The sequence below is a fragment of the Ambystoma mexicanum genome, chromosome 8, assembly GCF_040938575.1.
Source record: "Ambystoma mexicanum isolate Mex_15411 chromosome 8, UKY_AmexF1_1, whole genome shotgun sequence".
NCBI lineage: Eukaryota > Metazoa > Chordata > Amphibia > Caudata > Ambystomatidae > Ambystoma > Ambystoma mexicanum.
The window spans coordinates 679,320,218-679,335,201 of NC_090929.1; the positions used below are offsets into that span (position 1 = coordinate 679,320,218).

At 43.0% G+C, this 14,984-nt stretch overlaps 1 long non-coding RNA gene across 1 annotated transcript in view; it reads left to right on the forward strand.

The window, feature by feature from the left end:
* Positions 1-14,984, forward strand: part of LOC138472351 (uncharacterized) — a 301,900-nt gene that overhangs the window by 182,689 nt on the left and 104,227 nt on the right. Inside the window, exon 2 of the long non-coding RNA XR_011268587.1 lies at positions 13,902-13,958. This is a non-coding gene — a long non-coding RNA (uncharacterized lncRNA). The remainder of the gene's footprint in view (positions 1-13,901; positions 13,959-14,984) is intronic.

A 14,984-nucleotide genomic window follows, 5' to 3' on the forward strand; every position in this document is an offset into this window, starting at 1 on the left:
GCAGCCAGCAATTCCCAGTGGACCTTGTGGTCCCAACATGGCCTAAAGTCAAACGCAATTTACACTGTCCCCGGGAGGTAGCATTTAGACAGACTCTGTGAGGAGTGAACCAACCTGCCAACTTCTCATCCTAGGTTTATATAAATCTGTCTACAGCCATGCATAGATTATTCCCCAATGCAGCCACTGGCCAGAGCCTGCAATCTTCCCCGTTGGACACTTTAAGTGGGACGTGGCTTGCAGTGAAAAGAAATATTCCTTCATAGAGTGTGCATGCACATGGAAATACAAGTTTTCTACCCCTCTCCATATAAATGTATAACAACGTATTCATAACTACTGAGTTGCTATTAGATGTAGGTTAAGGAAGTCAGGTATTTGTGAGCTTTCGTGGCATGGACCACTTCCTGAGGCAGAAATTAAATTAACCATTGGAAAAACAATGCAGCTTTAAAGGGTTAAGCTTAAGCGGCCAAAGCTTCTATAGAATATTTAATACATTTGACAAAACCATCAATAGCAAACTGTCTCACTCTTCTGAGCCTTTACATTTCTTTGCACTACAATAACAATAAATGACGACAAGCTAGAGATAATTGTAAATCGCTAACTAACCAACTGGGCAAGCTACTTGAAGAATGACAGCTTTCACCCATTGCACGCAAAACATACTACAATATTCAGCCGAGCATTGAGATACAAATGGATATGTTTAGATACAAGGGGCCATGCTAAAAAGACACAAGCTTTGAGATCAGACTGCACAAGCCATGGAGACAACCACAACAATGTGGACAGGCACATTCAGAGGACAACACAGATCCCCCAGATCCACCTCCTAAAATCCATAGAAAGAGGTCCACACCGGGTGCCACTGGTTGTCATATACAATCCAGAGTTGGAAGCCCTCTGCAAGATTGCTAAGGAATTGCAACCCCTTTGCAACAAGAACAACACCTGCGAGAAGGTTTTCCTGACCTGCTCTCCTTGCTTTCAGACAACCAGCCAAAGAAATGAAAGTAAGAAACAAACTAAAAGCGAAACTAAAAACAAATAGCATAGAAACCCGAACGAGGCCAGGCAAAAAATCAAAAGATGTCTAATCTTTCCACAAATAAACATTTAAAGTACAATCAATATACCCCACACGGGCTGGGCTACACAATTATGGGACGTTTTTCATGTGCATCCAACAGCATTTTAAACGTGGTTATATGCATGAAATGCCACAGGTGGAGCTGGCGATACTGTGTAGTGGAAACATGTAATCAACATCTACAAAAGCACACAACCTTTCATCAACAGATTGTTAAGCAATGCACACAGGACATCACAGTTGGCCAGACAATTTTGGAATCAAATCATGTCCTTGATGATCTTAAAATTGCTGTATTCCAGTGTAATTTCAAGCTTGGAAAATGCCAGCAGGACCTATGAATTCAAATGCATGCATAGTTTCAAAACACTGACAGAGTGCTTGAACAGACATCGAGGTTTCATGAGTAAATACTCCAACTAACAGACTTTCATTGTTTCCACCCATATAGATGCAGGGATCATAACCTTCAGACCAGACACTTTCTATCAATTTTGCCAAAACCCTTTACTGGCATCTGACTGACACTTCAGCATATCCACCAGCCTCCCTAAGGCAATGGCATTTTGCCAGACTCACTCTAACCCAGCCCTGTAAGCCTTAAAAGAAAACAGCCACACAAGCTTCTCAGAGGTCTGTGTGGGTCCCTGTCTCATGTCAGCCCAGCCCTTTTCTTATGGTTGTGATGAAACACCATCCCAATATAGTACCACTTCAGAGCTACACAGATCAAAGACCTAGCACATGAATGGCCGTGCCTCCTCTCTACCAGCCTTTTAGAGGCACAAGCCTGATATCCGGATGTGAATGATAGTGCCACCACTGATCTTGAAAAGGGACTGGCCTGAAATAAATCAAGCTTTAACAGGACTGGACCTACTATGACTGATACCATTCCAACCCACCCGCCTTCCTGACAATCTCTAATAAGGTGGGCTGCGTTTATTCTTCTTAGTTCAACAAACCACTGCCCCTCTTAACACTGCGTACCTTTCAAACCTTCAGGACTGCAATGTATTGCGGACTTCAACATCTGAAATTCATGCCTTAAATCAGGTACACAGAAAAGCACAGATAACACATTACAGAAAGGGTTAGTTTTGCTACAATATTTTAATATTTTTCAAATTAATAATTGCTTCTCTGCCTGTGAAAGTGGTCAAGACTAGTAAAGCATGCAAATAAATGACATTGTTAGCATAATTAAGGTATCGTCTTGGTGTATTCTTTTAAATCAAAATGTTTTCTTTTTTTAATCCAGGCAAACATGGTACAAGCAACCTAAATACAAATGCATCTGGTGGGCATTAGCCTGTCATAACTGCATAAATAAACCTGTGATTTGAACAGCTTATCTTCCAAGGCAACTGACGTATGTCTGGAACTTGCCTATTGTCTCAAACAGGAATTGGCAAAACACAGAGAGAGATGCATATTCACAGATGTGCATTTACAGCTATTCGCTTTGACATATTTTCCTTTCAGCACAAGTAAACATTTACAAAGTGGTATTAAACCCTTTTAATTGAATGATAAAGATAACACATCTTCATTACAAGTGACATGAGATGTGCTGACAGAGACAGGAAAGCTCTGTAAGTTTAAAATGCAGATTTACTATGTGAAAATCATAGACCTTGATGAAATATGAAAAGGCTCATTCCTATCATGTATTTTCATGCAAATAATTGTGTCAAAGTGTTGCTTATTGCTCTGCCAAAATGAGGGCACATAGTTTTTTTTATCTATTAGTCTCTTTCATAACAATGAAAACACAGAGCAAAGAACATGAAGATTCAGAACAATGTGAAATGTCTAGTTAATCACAAAAATAGTGTATTTTACACAGTAAGAGAGTGTATGTACATTCTCGAGCATAGCACGGCTTTGTAAATTGTAAAATGTCTGTTTAACTAATTCTTAGAGTAACACATAAATGTTACAGAAAACCTGAGGGATCCACCTTTTACAAATGTGATGTAATGCAAAGACCAAATGCTTAATCATGCACTTTCCGTCTTTAGAAGCAGAAGGCTAATAGGCTGTAATTATATTTAGGGGTTGTGCACACCCTAATCTCAAATTTGCATAAGCAAACATTTTTCAAAACACATGGTAGTCAAGCCGAAATAGAACCGAACAATGCAAACAGTTTTTGTGATAAGCTGAAGCTAGCCGGGGAGGGGGCGTTACTGATTTTGGAGTTCCAAATGGAACACAGTTGTGCCTTGCTTTATGTGTAGGAGCCAGATTAAAAGTGTGTGGTTTACAAAGTAAAATTGGCTCCATTTGAAGAACATTAACCTAACTGTTTGCACCTGAAGAGTATGCAACTCCAATGAGGTGTGGATATCGAAATAATATTGTACCTCCTATCGCATTGTTTGAATGTATGTTGGCCTACGCCAAGTTGTCAAAAAAAACATTGTGTACATAGATTCCGCGGCAAGGTCTTGACCTTAATGTATTGTGCAAATCGCCATCTTGGATTTAGCCGCCATTTTAGGTTCTCTTACAGTGTGGAAGTCACCCTGAACAACAAAATGGAGGCCGAATGACATTTCGAGTGGGATTCTGGCCGTTGTGACCTCCGCACACATGAATAAGTAATATGCCCGCAGGCCACTTGTTGGGGTCGCAAACTGAGACCTTGTCCTATCCCTGACCTATGTGTAAATGAACAACTATCAGCGGAACTGATCAAAATGCATACATTATGGGATTGACCTGGCAACGAACCTTAGGCCTGGTCCCAAGAATGGTTAACCCGCGAGGGGGTTGGCCAAAGCTGGATAAAAAGTATAAAAACCCGAGTATCCCAATGTACGGTCTCTCACACTAACACGGCGAACTACCGTTGATGGTTCGTTCTGTTACTCTGAGGGCCGAATAGCTATCCGTATGTCAATTGACTTTAGTAATTGTTGTAACTTTGAATAAAGCGCTTTGTATGTCCTTTGTAACCTGTGTTGGTGTGTTTCCTTTGGGCTTCCCGGCCTCATATCAATTTTTCTGTTTCCACAGTTGGCGCCCGAATAGGGACCCTCAAGATTGATGTCGGATCATTGAAGGTTGACACAGACTATCAAACCGGGATCGGGCGGTGTGATTCTGCGGGCCAGACCGATCGAGACGCGATACCTGGGCAGCGCTGCACGATCCGATCCTTGGACGATAGTCGTGTGGTCTGATACGGCATCTTGACGAGGGTCCAATTTTGAGGCGGGCATATTTGCCGAAACCACCAAACGCAAGGTAAAATTCGTTAGGTAAGTTCTTTGTAAACAGTACGGTCCTCCTTAGGTTTGGTCAGGTGCAGTCGTGATCCGGCTCTTAATTTAACCCTGACACTTTGAATTTGGCGTATTGTATCTGCAGACACAATTATTGAACCAGGTAACACCAATTTTTTGTGAAATGCCTGGGAAAATGTCTAGCTGCTTTAGGGCTCTGTTCCGCAGCGATCGGCAATCCTTGGAATTTAGCCGCCCAGCACCACAGGAGGGGTCGCCGGCGTGTACTATGTACTGTAAGTATGGCATTGGAAGTATAGTATTTAATGATATTTGGCACAGACAGACCAGACATGCCTCTGAATTTCAGTGGCCAATCAACGGTAGTTTTGAGATCCCCCGTATTGAATATTTAGAATCTATCTTGTTAAAGAAAAAGGCTAGACCAGCAGCCTTTGATGTGTTACAAAATTGGAAGAAAGAAGCATTGCAGCAGCTTAAAAGTAGGGATAAACATGCACGTCGTCATAAAACAAACGCTGAAAAAGCATTATTATATGATAAAGAAAAGTGGTCAGAATCAGTTAAAAATATGGATAGAGCCTTTTCACTCGGGATCCAGAAAATGTATCCCTCTAAAGATTTCCATGTGTCTGAGGAATTTATTGAGAAATTATTAAATGAACGCAGGCCCGATGCCTCAGCGCCTCCTCCGTATGCTCCTGTTTTGGGCACTCTGCCCATTCCTGCTGTTGTTCCTGTTGCTATTCCTGTTCCCCCTGTACAGCCTATTGTTCCTAGTCCTTTGGTTGTTGTTCCTCTGCCTATCGCACCGCCCCTTCCCCCTGCACCGATAGTTGCACCTTTGTTAAATTTACCTATACAGCGTCAAAGATTGTGATTCGTAGTACTGTTTCTGCAGATAGGAAACAGGAATTGTTTGCATGGGCTAAACATTGCATGGATAAAGGTGATCAAGCTAATGTTTTTTCTACATTATCTAATTTGAATAGTTTTCCCGAGAAAAATGTTTTTATCGAAGGTTTGGGGACTCATTTGTGTGTGATATGGGGTAGATTACAAAATTCGGATCTTCCACAAGGGGTGAGAGATCTGAATGCTTTGGCACTTTCGAGGGACACAGAGCAGAAAGTATATGGACATGTTGAAAGATTGTTTGAGTTTAGGAAAGACTTTGAAAAATCACGAGATGAGGATGATGAAGACGATAGAATATATGTACAGAAACGGTTCCTCCCGTGCCGTAGAGCGACACCTGAGGAAGTACGAATTTGTACCAAAGATGCCGTTCGATGGATCTCGGATTCATCGATACCGCCAGACGAAGTGTATGACACGTATAGTCAGTATACAGTAGAGATGCAAAGAAAAGTAATTCAGGTGATGGTACAGCACCTGCAAGAGGAATGTGTAAGGAAGAAGGTTAGTATAGAACTATTGGGGATTTGTAAAAGGGCTTTTTCGCCCGACACTTCTACAGCTGCCTTAGCGCTCGACCTGGCTCTATTGCTTAGTAAGCGGTCGGAGGTACCTATATCTCAGTTGCCTATGAGAGAGGTTCCTCCGACCTTTGTCCCAAAAGTTGAGATCCCCGCCAACGCGGCGACTGGTGCCCCCGCCGTGGATATCCCTGCACATTATGTATCGCAATTTGTTCACGTCCCGTTTTCACGACAGGAAGTGAACACAATTAGACAATCAGTTCCCGATATTAGGAAAAACCCAACGGGGTTTTATAAAGAAATAGAGTCCGTTTTACAGTCCTCTGTGTTCACCTTGAGTGACATTGTCTTGTTATTCCCTGTACTCCTACCCGTAGATGTATGGAAACAGGTTCGACAATAGACGATGTGCCAGGGCTGGGAGATACGTGGGCAAATATCATTAGAATTGATGGAGAAAGACCAGCTGGTGAGAAACCGCCACAGGTAATACTTACTTTACCTGATAGGATTGTCGCTAAACTAAAAACTATAATTCCAGAAAAAAGGATTATTTGGGACAAGCTTACGGCCTGTGTTCAAGGGAAAACTGAAGGCGCCACCGAATTTTTCAATAGATTCGAGCAGGTATTTTCTGACTTCAGTGGACAGGATTTAGGTACAGAGTCGGGGAAGAGGTTGTTCGTGGACAAATTTGTACGTGGATTGTTAACTGACATCCAGTCACAAATTATGTCCTCTGAGAGCGCTTGGCAGGCAAAATCTCAATCTGAGGTTTTGCACATGGCTCAGTATTATGAGAACCGTGTTAATAATGAGAAGGAAAAAATTGAAAAGAGAAAGGGAGATTTGAAAACTAAAGTATTATTACAGCAAATTATTAGAAACCCCAGAGGAGGTATGACACAAACTAGAGGTCAGTACGTTCCAAAAGGAAATGCTCCTCTGAGTCCTGTAAATATTAATCAATGTGCTTATTGCCGCCAGGAAGGTCATTGGCGAGCACAGTGCCCTGTCCTTCGGCAGAGGTCAAGCAGTGCGTTTGGGGGTATGGGTAGACGACCTAGGGGCCGCCCTGGAGCAGGGGGCCCTGACAGAGGTCAGCTTTTGCAAGATTCTCAGCAACCTTTTTCACGGGAAAATAGGACCTCGAGTATGGACTCGAGAAACATATTTGATCACCCTTCTGCTGCCTACCTTTCTGAAGAGCTTCCTTCTGATGAGGCTCTATTTTATTAGGATTGCCCGAAGCAGGGTTTGGAACCTTTGCCTATTCCCGTTAATCAAAAAGGCCCCTACGTTGAATTATTAGTGGGGAATAGGAAACACCAGTTTTTGATTGACACCGGAGCACAGAAGTGCTCCATTGATCATTCCAGGGTTCCAAACATCCCACTGTCAGGGCAAACAATGTTTCCGTAGGGTTTTCTGGTATACCAACTGTCTGTCCGGTTTCTGCGCCGGTATCCGTTTCTTTGGGTCCCTTCACGGACCATTGCCCTGTTCTTCTCACTTCAAACTGTGGAGAGAATTTGCTGGGGTTGAATTTGTTAAAGAAATTGAACGCAGTAATTCATTGTTCTTCGGATGGAGTACGGCTAACGGTTTCACCACAGCAACTTCCTAATTCTCAGTTCTTGATTCGACCTTTACCTCCCGAGTTTAGCATTGTTCCGGAATGTCTGTGGGCAGTGGACGACAATGATGTCGGAGTGTTACAGATTGAGCCCGTTAAAATAGTCCTGAAACATGGGGTGAAACTGCCACGCATCCCGCAGTATAAAATATCAGTCGAAGGTGAACGTGCTTTGAAATGCATTGTCTCCGATTTCTTACATCGTGGGGTGATCGAGGAGATCACAGGTAGTTTGTGTAACAGTCCGATCTTACCCGTTTTTAAGAAAGGCGACAATGCAATTCCATACCGGTTTATAATTGATCTTCGTGCTATTAACCGAGTGGTCGCCCCACAATTTCGAATTGTGCCTGATGTGACGACGATATTAACAATGATCCCTGCTACGGCTACGCACTTCAGCGTTGTGGATCTAAAAAACGCTTTCTTTAGTATCCCTATACATAAAGAAAGCAGATATCTGTTTGCGTTCACCTTGGAGGGACGCTCATTTACATTTACAAGGGCACCTCAAGGGTATACTGAAAGTCCCAGTATTTATAGTAGAGCTTTAAAGGAGCAGCTCGACACCCTTGAATTGCCACCTACTTGCACGCTGCTTCAATATGTTGACAATTTACTTTTGGCTGCAGATTCTGAGAAGGCCTGCAAAGAAGGCACTATACTGTTGCTTGTTCATCTATCTAAAAATGGTCACAAAGCTTCGCTAAAAAAATGTCAATATTGTTGTCAGGAGGTTGCCTATCTAGGCTACCTCCTGTCAAAGGAGGGGAGAAGATTGACACCTGAAAGAATAAAACACATTTCTGGCATGTCTGTTCCAAATACACAGAAGGAAGTCAGAGCCCTGATAGGGATGGCGTCCTACTGTAGGTTGTGGATCCCGAATTTCGCACTAGTGGTAAAACCGATGTTGGCTTTGACGAAGAAGGGCATTTCTCTGCCACTGCCATGGGAATCGGAACATCAACGATCATTTGAGCTTCTCAAAACCGCGCTATGTTCGGCACCGGTTCTGGGTACTCCAAATTATGACAAGGCCTTTGTGTTGTTTGTGCATAAATGTGATGGATGTGCTTTGGCTGTGTTAACACAGGAACACGGAGGGAAGAATAGGCCGTGCGGCTACTACTCCTCCGCACTTGATCCTGTCGCATGCGCTTTGCCAAGATGTTTGCGCGCTGTTGCTGCTGCTGCCGCGTCTGTAAAACAGAGTGAGGGAATGGTCCTAGGCCATGATTTGATTTTGATGGTACCTCACTCTGTTGATATCCTATTGAACAAAACCCAAACACAACACCTCACCTCTGCACGGTTAACAAGGTATGAACTAATTCTGTTTGCCCCTCATATTCAAATTAAGAGGTGTTGTGTTCTCAATCCGGCTGAACTTTTACCTTTCCCGCAAAACACTGTTTGCGGTGACGAAGAATCACATGACTGCCTGTATACCACCGAGCAAGAAACGAAGGGCAGGATAGATCTCATAGATACTCCTTTGGATAATGCAGAAGGGGAGCTGTTTTGTGATGGCTCCTGCTTCAAACTTTGGAATGGCACATCTACAGCTGCTTATGCAGTTACTACATTGAGCAAAATTGTTGAAACTAAGAGAATTCCGCCTAACTCCGCGCAGGCCGCAGAGATTATAGCGTTGACCCGAGCTTGTGAACTTTCCGAAGGGCGAAGAGTAAATATATATACCGATAGCCAGTACGCAATTGGGGTGGCTCACAACTTCGGAAAACTTTGGTCGGAAAGAGGGTTCCTGACCTCACATGGGACCAAGATTCAGCATGGCCCTTTGATAGTGCAATTACTTTCGGCGCTCTCACTTCCTAAACGATTAGCGATCATGAAATGTGCAGCACATCGCAAGGTCATAGATGATGTGGGCAGAGGCAACGCTTTTGCGGATTTGATAGCCAGACAAACGGCCACAGACCTTAGCACGGATATGTATACCTCGAGGGAAATGAGAGATGTTTACATAGTGGATGAAGGTATTGGGTCTGTGCGAGATATTCAGACTGATGCCACGATGGAAGAATCTAGAAAGTGGGCTGAAGGAATGGGGAAACTGGATGACGAAGGGTGTTGGGTGGATACATCCGAAGAGAAATGGTTGCTTCCTGATACTTATGTATTGGCGATGGTTACAATGGCACACGGTCCTACGCATGTGTGTGCCCAGCAGATCACGAAAATGTTAGAACAGGTTTGGGTAAATGACAAAATTCTGGAAACTGCAAAGAGGCACGTCCAGAACTGCATGATCTGCCTACAGCACAATGTGGGTAAAGGGACAGTGACTCCAAGGGGAAGTTTCGGGCCCCCCTCTGTCCCCTTTGAGGTTTTGATTTTATTGAAATGGAGCGATGTAATAATCTGAAATATGTTCTTGTAATTATTTGTGCCTTTAGTAAATGGGTCGAGGCTTTCCCCGTCAAAGTTGCTACCGCCATGACCACTGCAAAGATTATGGTAAAAGAATTCTTTCCTCGATTCGGGCTCCCGAGGATAATCTGGTCGGACAATGGTCCTCACTTTATCGCAGCAGTAATTTTGCAAATATGTGCAGCCCTAGGTATTGAGAAACGATTTCATTCAGCTAGACATCCTCAAAGTGCTGGGTTGGTAGAAAGACACAACGGTATTTTAAAGAATAAACTTGCAAAAACATGTGCTGATACCAAACTGAAATGGCCAGATGCTTTGCCTATTGTGTTATTAGCTATGCGTACCACACCTCAGACTAGAACTGGGCTTTCTCGATTTGAAGTAGTAATGGGGAGGCCTGCTAACATTTGGGGCCTCCCGAAACCTAAAACCCTGAGGGAGGTGGAGAATGTATTGCTTGTAGACTACTTTAACCAGTTAACTAAAAATCTGTATTTCATTTACCACCAGGTGAATTCTGCTTTCCCTGTATGGTTCACGGGCCCAGGACACGATATACAGCCTGGAAGTTGAGTCCTCGTGAAGGCCTACGAGAGGTCTTCCTGTCTCGCGCCTCGCTGGCGGGGACCCCACCAGGTATTACTGGTCACCAGGACAGCAGTGCGGGTGGCTGGAAAGAAGAATTGGATTCACGCGACGCACGTCAAGAAACTTCCTCACCCGACGCCACACGCTAGAGAAGAAGCAGAACCCCTCGCTGATGCTACAGTCTCTGATCTTGGAGTAGCAAACAGCGCTATGAGTGCGTCGGAGAAGGTCTCTGAGCCTGAGGAGCTTGGGGAACAGTTCATCTCGTCTCCGCACTCTCTTGAAAAATCACTTCCGGAAAACACTGTTTTGAGCTCTGCGACTTCCGTCGCCACCGACACGTCGCTTCCCTCAGGAAGTGACGATACTTTGCTTCTGGACCACACAAATTTGGGTACCATCAGGTACTTCGACCACGGAAATAGAACTACGGCACGAGTGTCGTGCATCTGGAAAAGGAAGTGATCGGAAAATTGTTTTGTTTTGTTGAACAAAAAGGGATTCTGCTGGCTAGGGTTGGGAAGGATTAGTCCTTACGCGACCGTAGTGTCGCCAGCAACGAACTTTGGGGCCGTCGATCAAGGAACTACGATGCCTGCCACCTTCACCGCTGCTCCCCGCACTGGACTTTTAGATAAGGGGGTGACCTAATTGAACAATGAACAATGTGCCTGGGCCCCGAAAACGTACTGTTGTGTTTTGATTTTGATTATTGTTATTTTTGCAACTGCTGCTGTAGGACTTTGGTATTTCGAAGAAGTCTATCCTTTGAAACCTTTATTACCGACCAAGATCGTACCAACTGTTTTGACTTCCTCTGTACACCTTCACACTCTGTCCCCTAGAGACTCCCAACATAGACAGAAGTATCATAATAATACTCTGATGATAGTAATGAATGCTACTCATGCCATTTTTGATAAAAGTAATTGTTGGATTTGTACTCACTTACCGCAACATGGGAACAAGGGACTGGAATGGTATATACATCCTCTACCTTTAACGACTTCCTGCTATGCCTCTCTTAGAGCACTATTCTTTGGCCGATGGAATGATAGCATCTCGGAGATTTTTGATGGAACTAATTTAAATGATTACGAGATACGTGAATTGACTCCCCTGGGATGCTCGCTTTTTGCAAATAGAAGTAAACCTAACATTGCTTCTATTAGGCCGTCGGGCAACTATCGCTTCCTTTTCAAACTCTGATTTCCTTTAAAATGGCTCCGATAGGCAATAAGGACGCTGTACCTCCTTCTTATTCTGTAAATCATAGTCCCGACTCGGTTCCCTTCTGTGTACAGAGAAATGGCACTAGGCCAATGGGAGATTTTGAAACTTGTAAAAATATTGTAAATTTGACTGGGGAAAACAGGCCTCTGTATGTAGGAGGGCCTGTTTATTTTGTTTGTGGTAGTTTAGCATTTCCCTGGTTGCCCAAGGATTGGCAGGGAACCTGTTATTTAGGAATATTGTTACCCGGGGTATTTGTAGCTAGTACCTTGGAGGTTTCTAAGGCTCGCCCACGGCGAGACAACAATGGAGATACCCCTGGGCAAGTATTGGGGGACATAGCTAAATCGGTTGTGCCCTTTTGGGGACAAATAGCAAACTCAGAGAACATTAGGGGATTAGCAAGGGTACTGGAGAGAACGATCAACCGGACCACGGACATACTCTACAATATGACCTTAGAGCAAAAGGCGATAAGATTGGTAGCACTTCAAAATCGGATGGCGTTAGATGTCATCTTGGCAGAACGAGGTGGAGTATGCAAATTAGTGGGGTCCGCTTGTTGTGTTTTCGTACCAGACTCCTCACCAACAATTTTTAAAGCAATTCAGAACTTGCATACTCTCAGTTCTGAAGTCCATATCCCTGTCGGAGACTGGAACCTTAGTACTTGGTTTTGGGATTCTTTGCGATCTTGGGGTTGGAAGATGCTTTCCGTTATTCTGGTTATTTTCGGGATTCTGTTATTCCTTTGTTGTTGTTTTCAATGCCTCCCAAGTATATGTGGAATGATAGGGGGGTGTTGTGCTCAAGCAGTGAGCGCAATAGGGCATAAAATATATGCCCCAGATACAGCATCTAAAGAATTCATGTTACAAGAGGTTCTTATGAACGACCTTATGGCTATAGACATTACAGACAATGAGGCGGAACCTATGGATGATAATACATGGAGTCATTTTCGAAAGTATTAGGGATGATGTTTAGCACTTGGCATAGGCCAAAAGGAGGGTCTGTGGAAATCGAAATAATATTGTACCTCCTATCGCATTGTTTGAATGTATGTTGGCTTACGCCAAGTTGTCAAAAAAAACATTGTGTACATAGATTCCGCGGCAAGGTCTTGACCTTAATGTATTGTGCAAATCGCCATCTTGGATTTAGCCGCCATTTTAGGTTCTCTTGCAGTGTGGAAGTCACCCTGAACAACAAAATGTAGGCCGAATGACATTTCGAGTGGGATTCTGGCCGTTGTGACCTCCGCACACATGAATAAGTAATATGCCCGCAGGCCACTTGTTGGGGCCGCGAACTGAGACCTTGTCCTAACCCTGACCTATGTGTAAATGAACAACTGTATGAGCGGAACTGATTAAAATGCATACATTATGGGATTGACCTGGCAACGAACCCTAGGCCTGGTCCCAAGAATGGTTAACCCGCGAGGGGGTTGGCCAAAGCTGGATAAAAAGTATAAAAACCCGAGTACGGTCTCTCACACTAACACAGCGAACTACCGTTGATGGTTCGTTCTGTTACTCTGAGGGCCGAATAGCTATCCGTATGTCAATTGACTTTGGTAATTGTTGTAACTTTGAATAAAGTGCTTTGTATGTCCTTTATAACCTGTGTTGGTGTGTTTCCTTTGGGCTTCCCGGCCTCATATCAATTTTTCTGTTTCCACAGTGGAACAAGCAGGACGACCAGTGCAACTGATTAAATGAATAATACCATCTTGTTAGATTTGGTTTACAGGGAAAGCTGGGTGGGCCAGATGAGCCTGAAGGGGAGGTGCTAAGATTTTAGAAACCAGCTGTGCAAGACAGCAGGGAAAGACTTCACAGAAGCAGCAAAAATGTGCATTACTCCAGATTCAGATGGGGCAGAGCTTGAAATACTGATCTCGTCACACTGAACTTGACTGCCTGGGTATGTAGCAGACAGCTAATTTAATGGCGGGCCATGACTGTAGTTCTAGCTTGTTGGCCTAAAAGTGGCACTTTGCCAAACATTCCAAATTCTGATTTTTAATGCTTGCTTCAAAAATCTGTAAAAAAACCAAAATTATTAAATTCATGAAACTAGTTTTTAACATGTACCCTTGCTTGGAGGTTATTGGCCCCAGAGTAGGAATTGTAACTGAAAGTAGAGTGTGCCGACTATGTGTAACTAGGGCCATTGAAACCCTAAAACATCTGTTGCTACACTGCCCATGTCTACTGCTAATAAGAAACGCATGTTCTTTTACACAGGGTTTTGATGAAAGGGCGGGAGACATGTTCTGGGTCAGCATTTGATCTGCCATCCGTGTAAGTACTTGCTTTTGCTGCTATCCAATCTGTATATACCATTTTTGAGAACAGCGAATTGAATGTTGATAAGCTAAGGAATTCATAGTTACATTTTTATATATATTGTATTGAGGTTTAAATGAAGTAAAGTCCTTATATTTTGTATATAGAAAACAGGCATGAAATTATAGTTTTATGTTTGTAATAATATGTGTAAGGTTTTACTACTTGCAAGCCACTATAAATTAGATACATGAGAATAAATTACAGAGATGAACTGTTTTGGAAACAAGAAGCAACCAGATTTTAGTTACTTTCAATTCTAATGTTTTGACAGTTCCAATATTTTAAGCACTGGCATAAGCCATGACTACCTATTGTTAGCAACACAATTTCTTTCAACTTTCCCTTTGTTGGTGAAACACTGAGTTTATCGTGATACTCATTTTCATATTGCATAACATCAGCATCAACATCAGACCCTCATGCTTCTTTGGCCAGGACAAGTGGGTTCATCAAAGCACAGAGGAAGGAAGAGATCAATCATTGCAGAAGAATTTTAAATGCATAGCCTATATTTTTTATACATGGATCTAGATTGCTTATAGGTTGTTCTCAGTTAATTGCCCATATAAACCCTGGACTATAAACAGCAGTTGGTCTGTATAACCTCACCTGTTCCCTGGCTCATCAATTCACACATCACCACAGTTGTGAGTATGATTTTATAATTTACTGTACCACAATGGCCATACTCACATAGCTAATTGGTTGTAGATAGTTTTAACATTTCAGAAGCAAACAGAAGACTAAGATGCTGGGTATCTACTCGACTGTTTTATTTGTAATATTGGGAACTGTATATTGTTCACCTATACTATTTGTAATGCTCACATAGTATCCCTAAAATAGAATGCATATACACAATTGCCAAACAAGAGAGTGTGAGCATTCTTAATGTGTTTCGAATTATGAGTATAAAGAATCAACAATGCAAATGCAAAACCAGTGGTCGAAGTGTACAAAAAGAAGTAGTGGAACTTT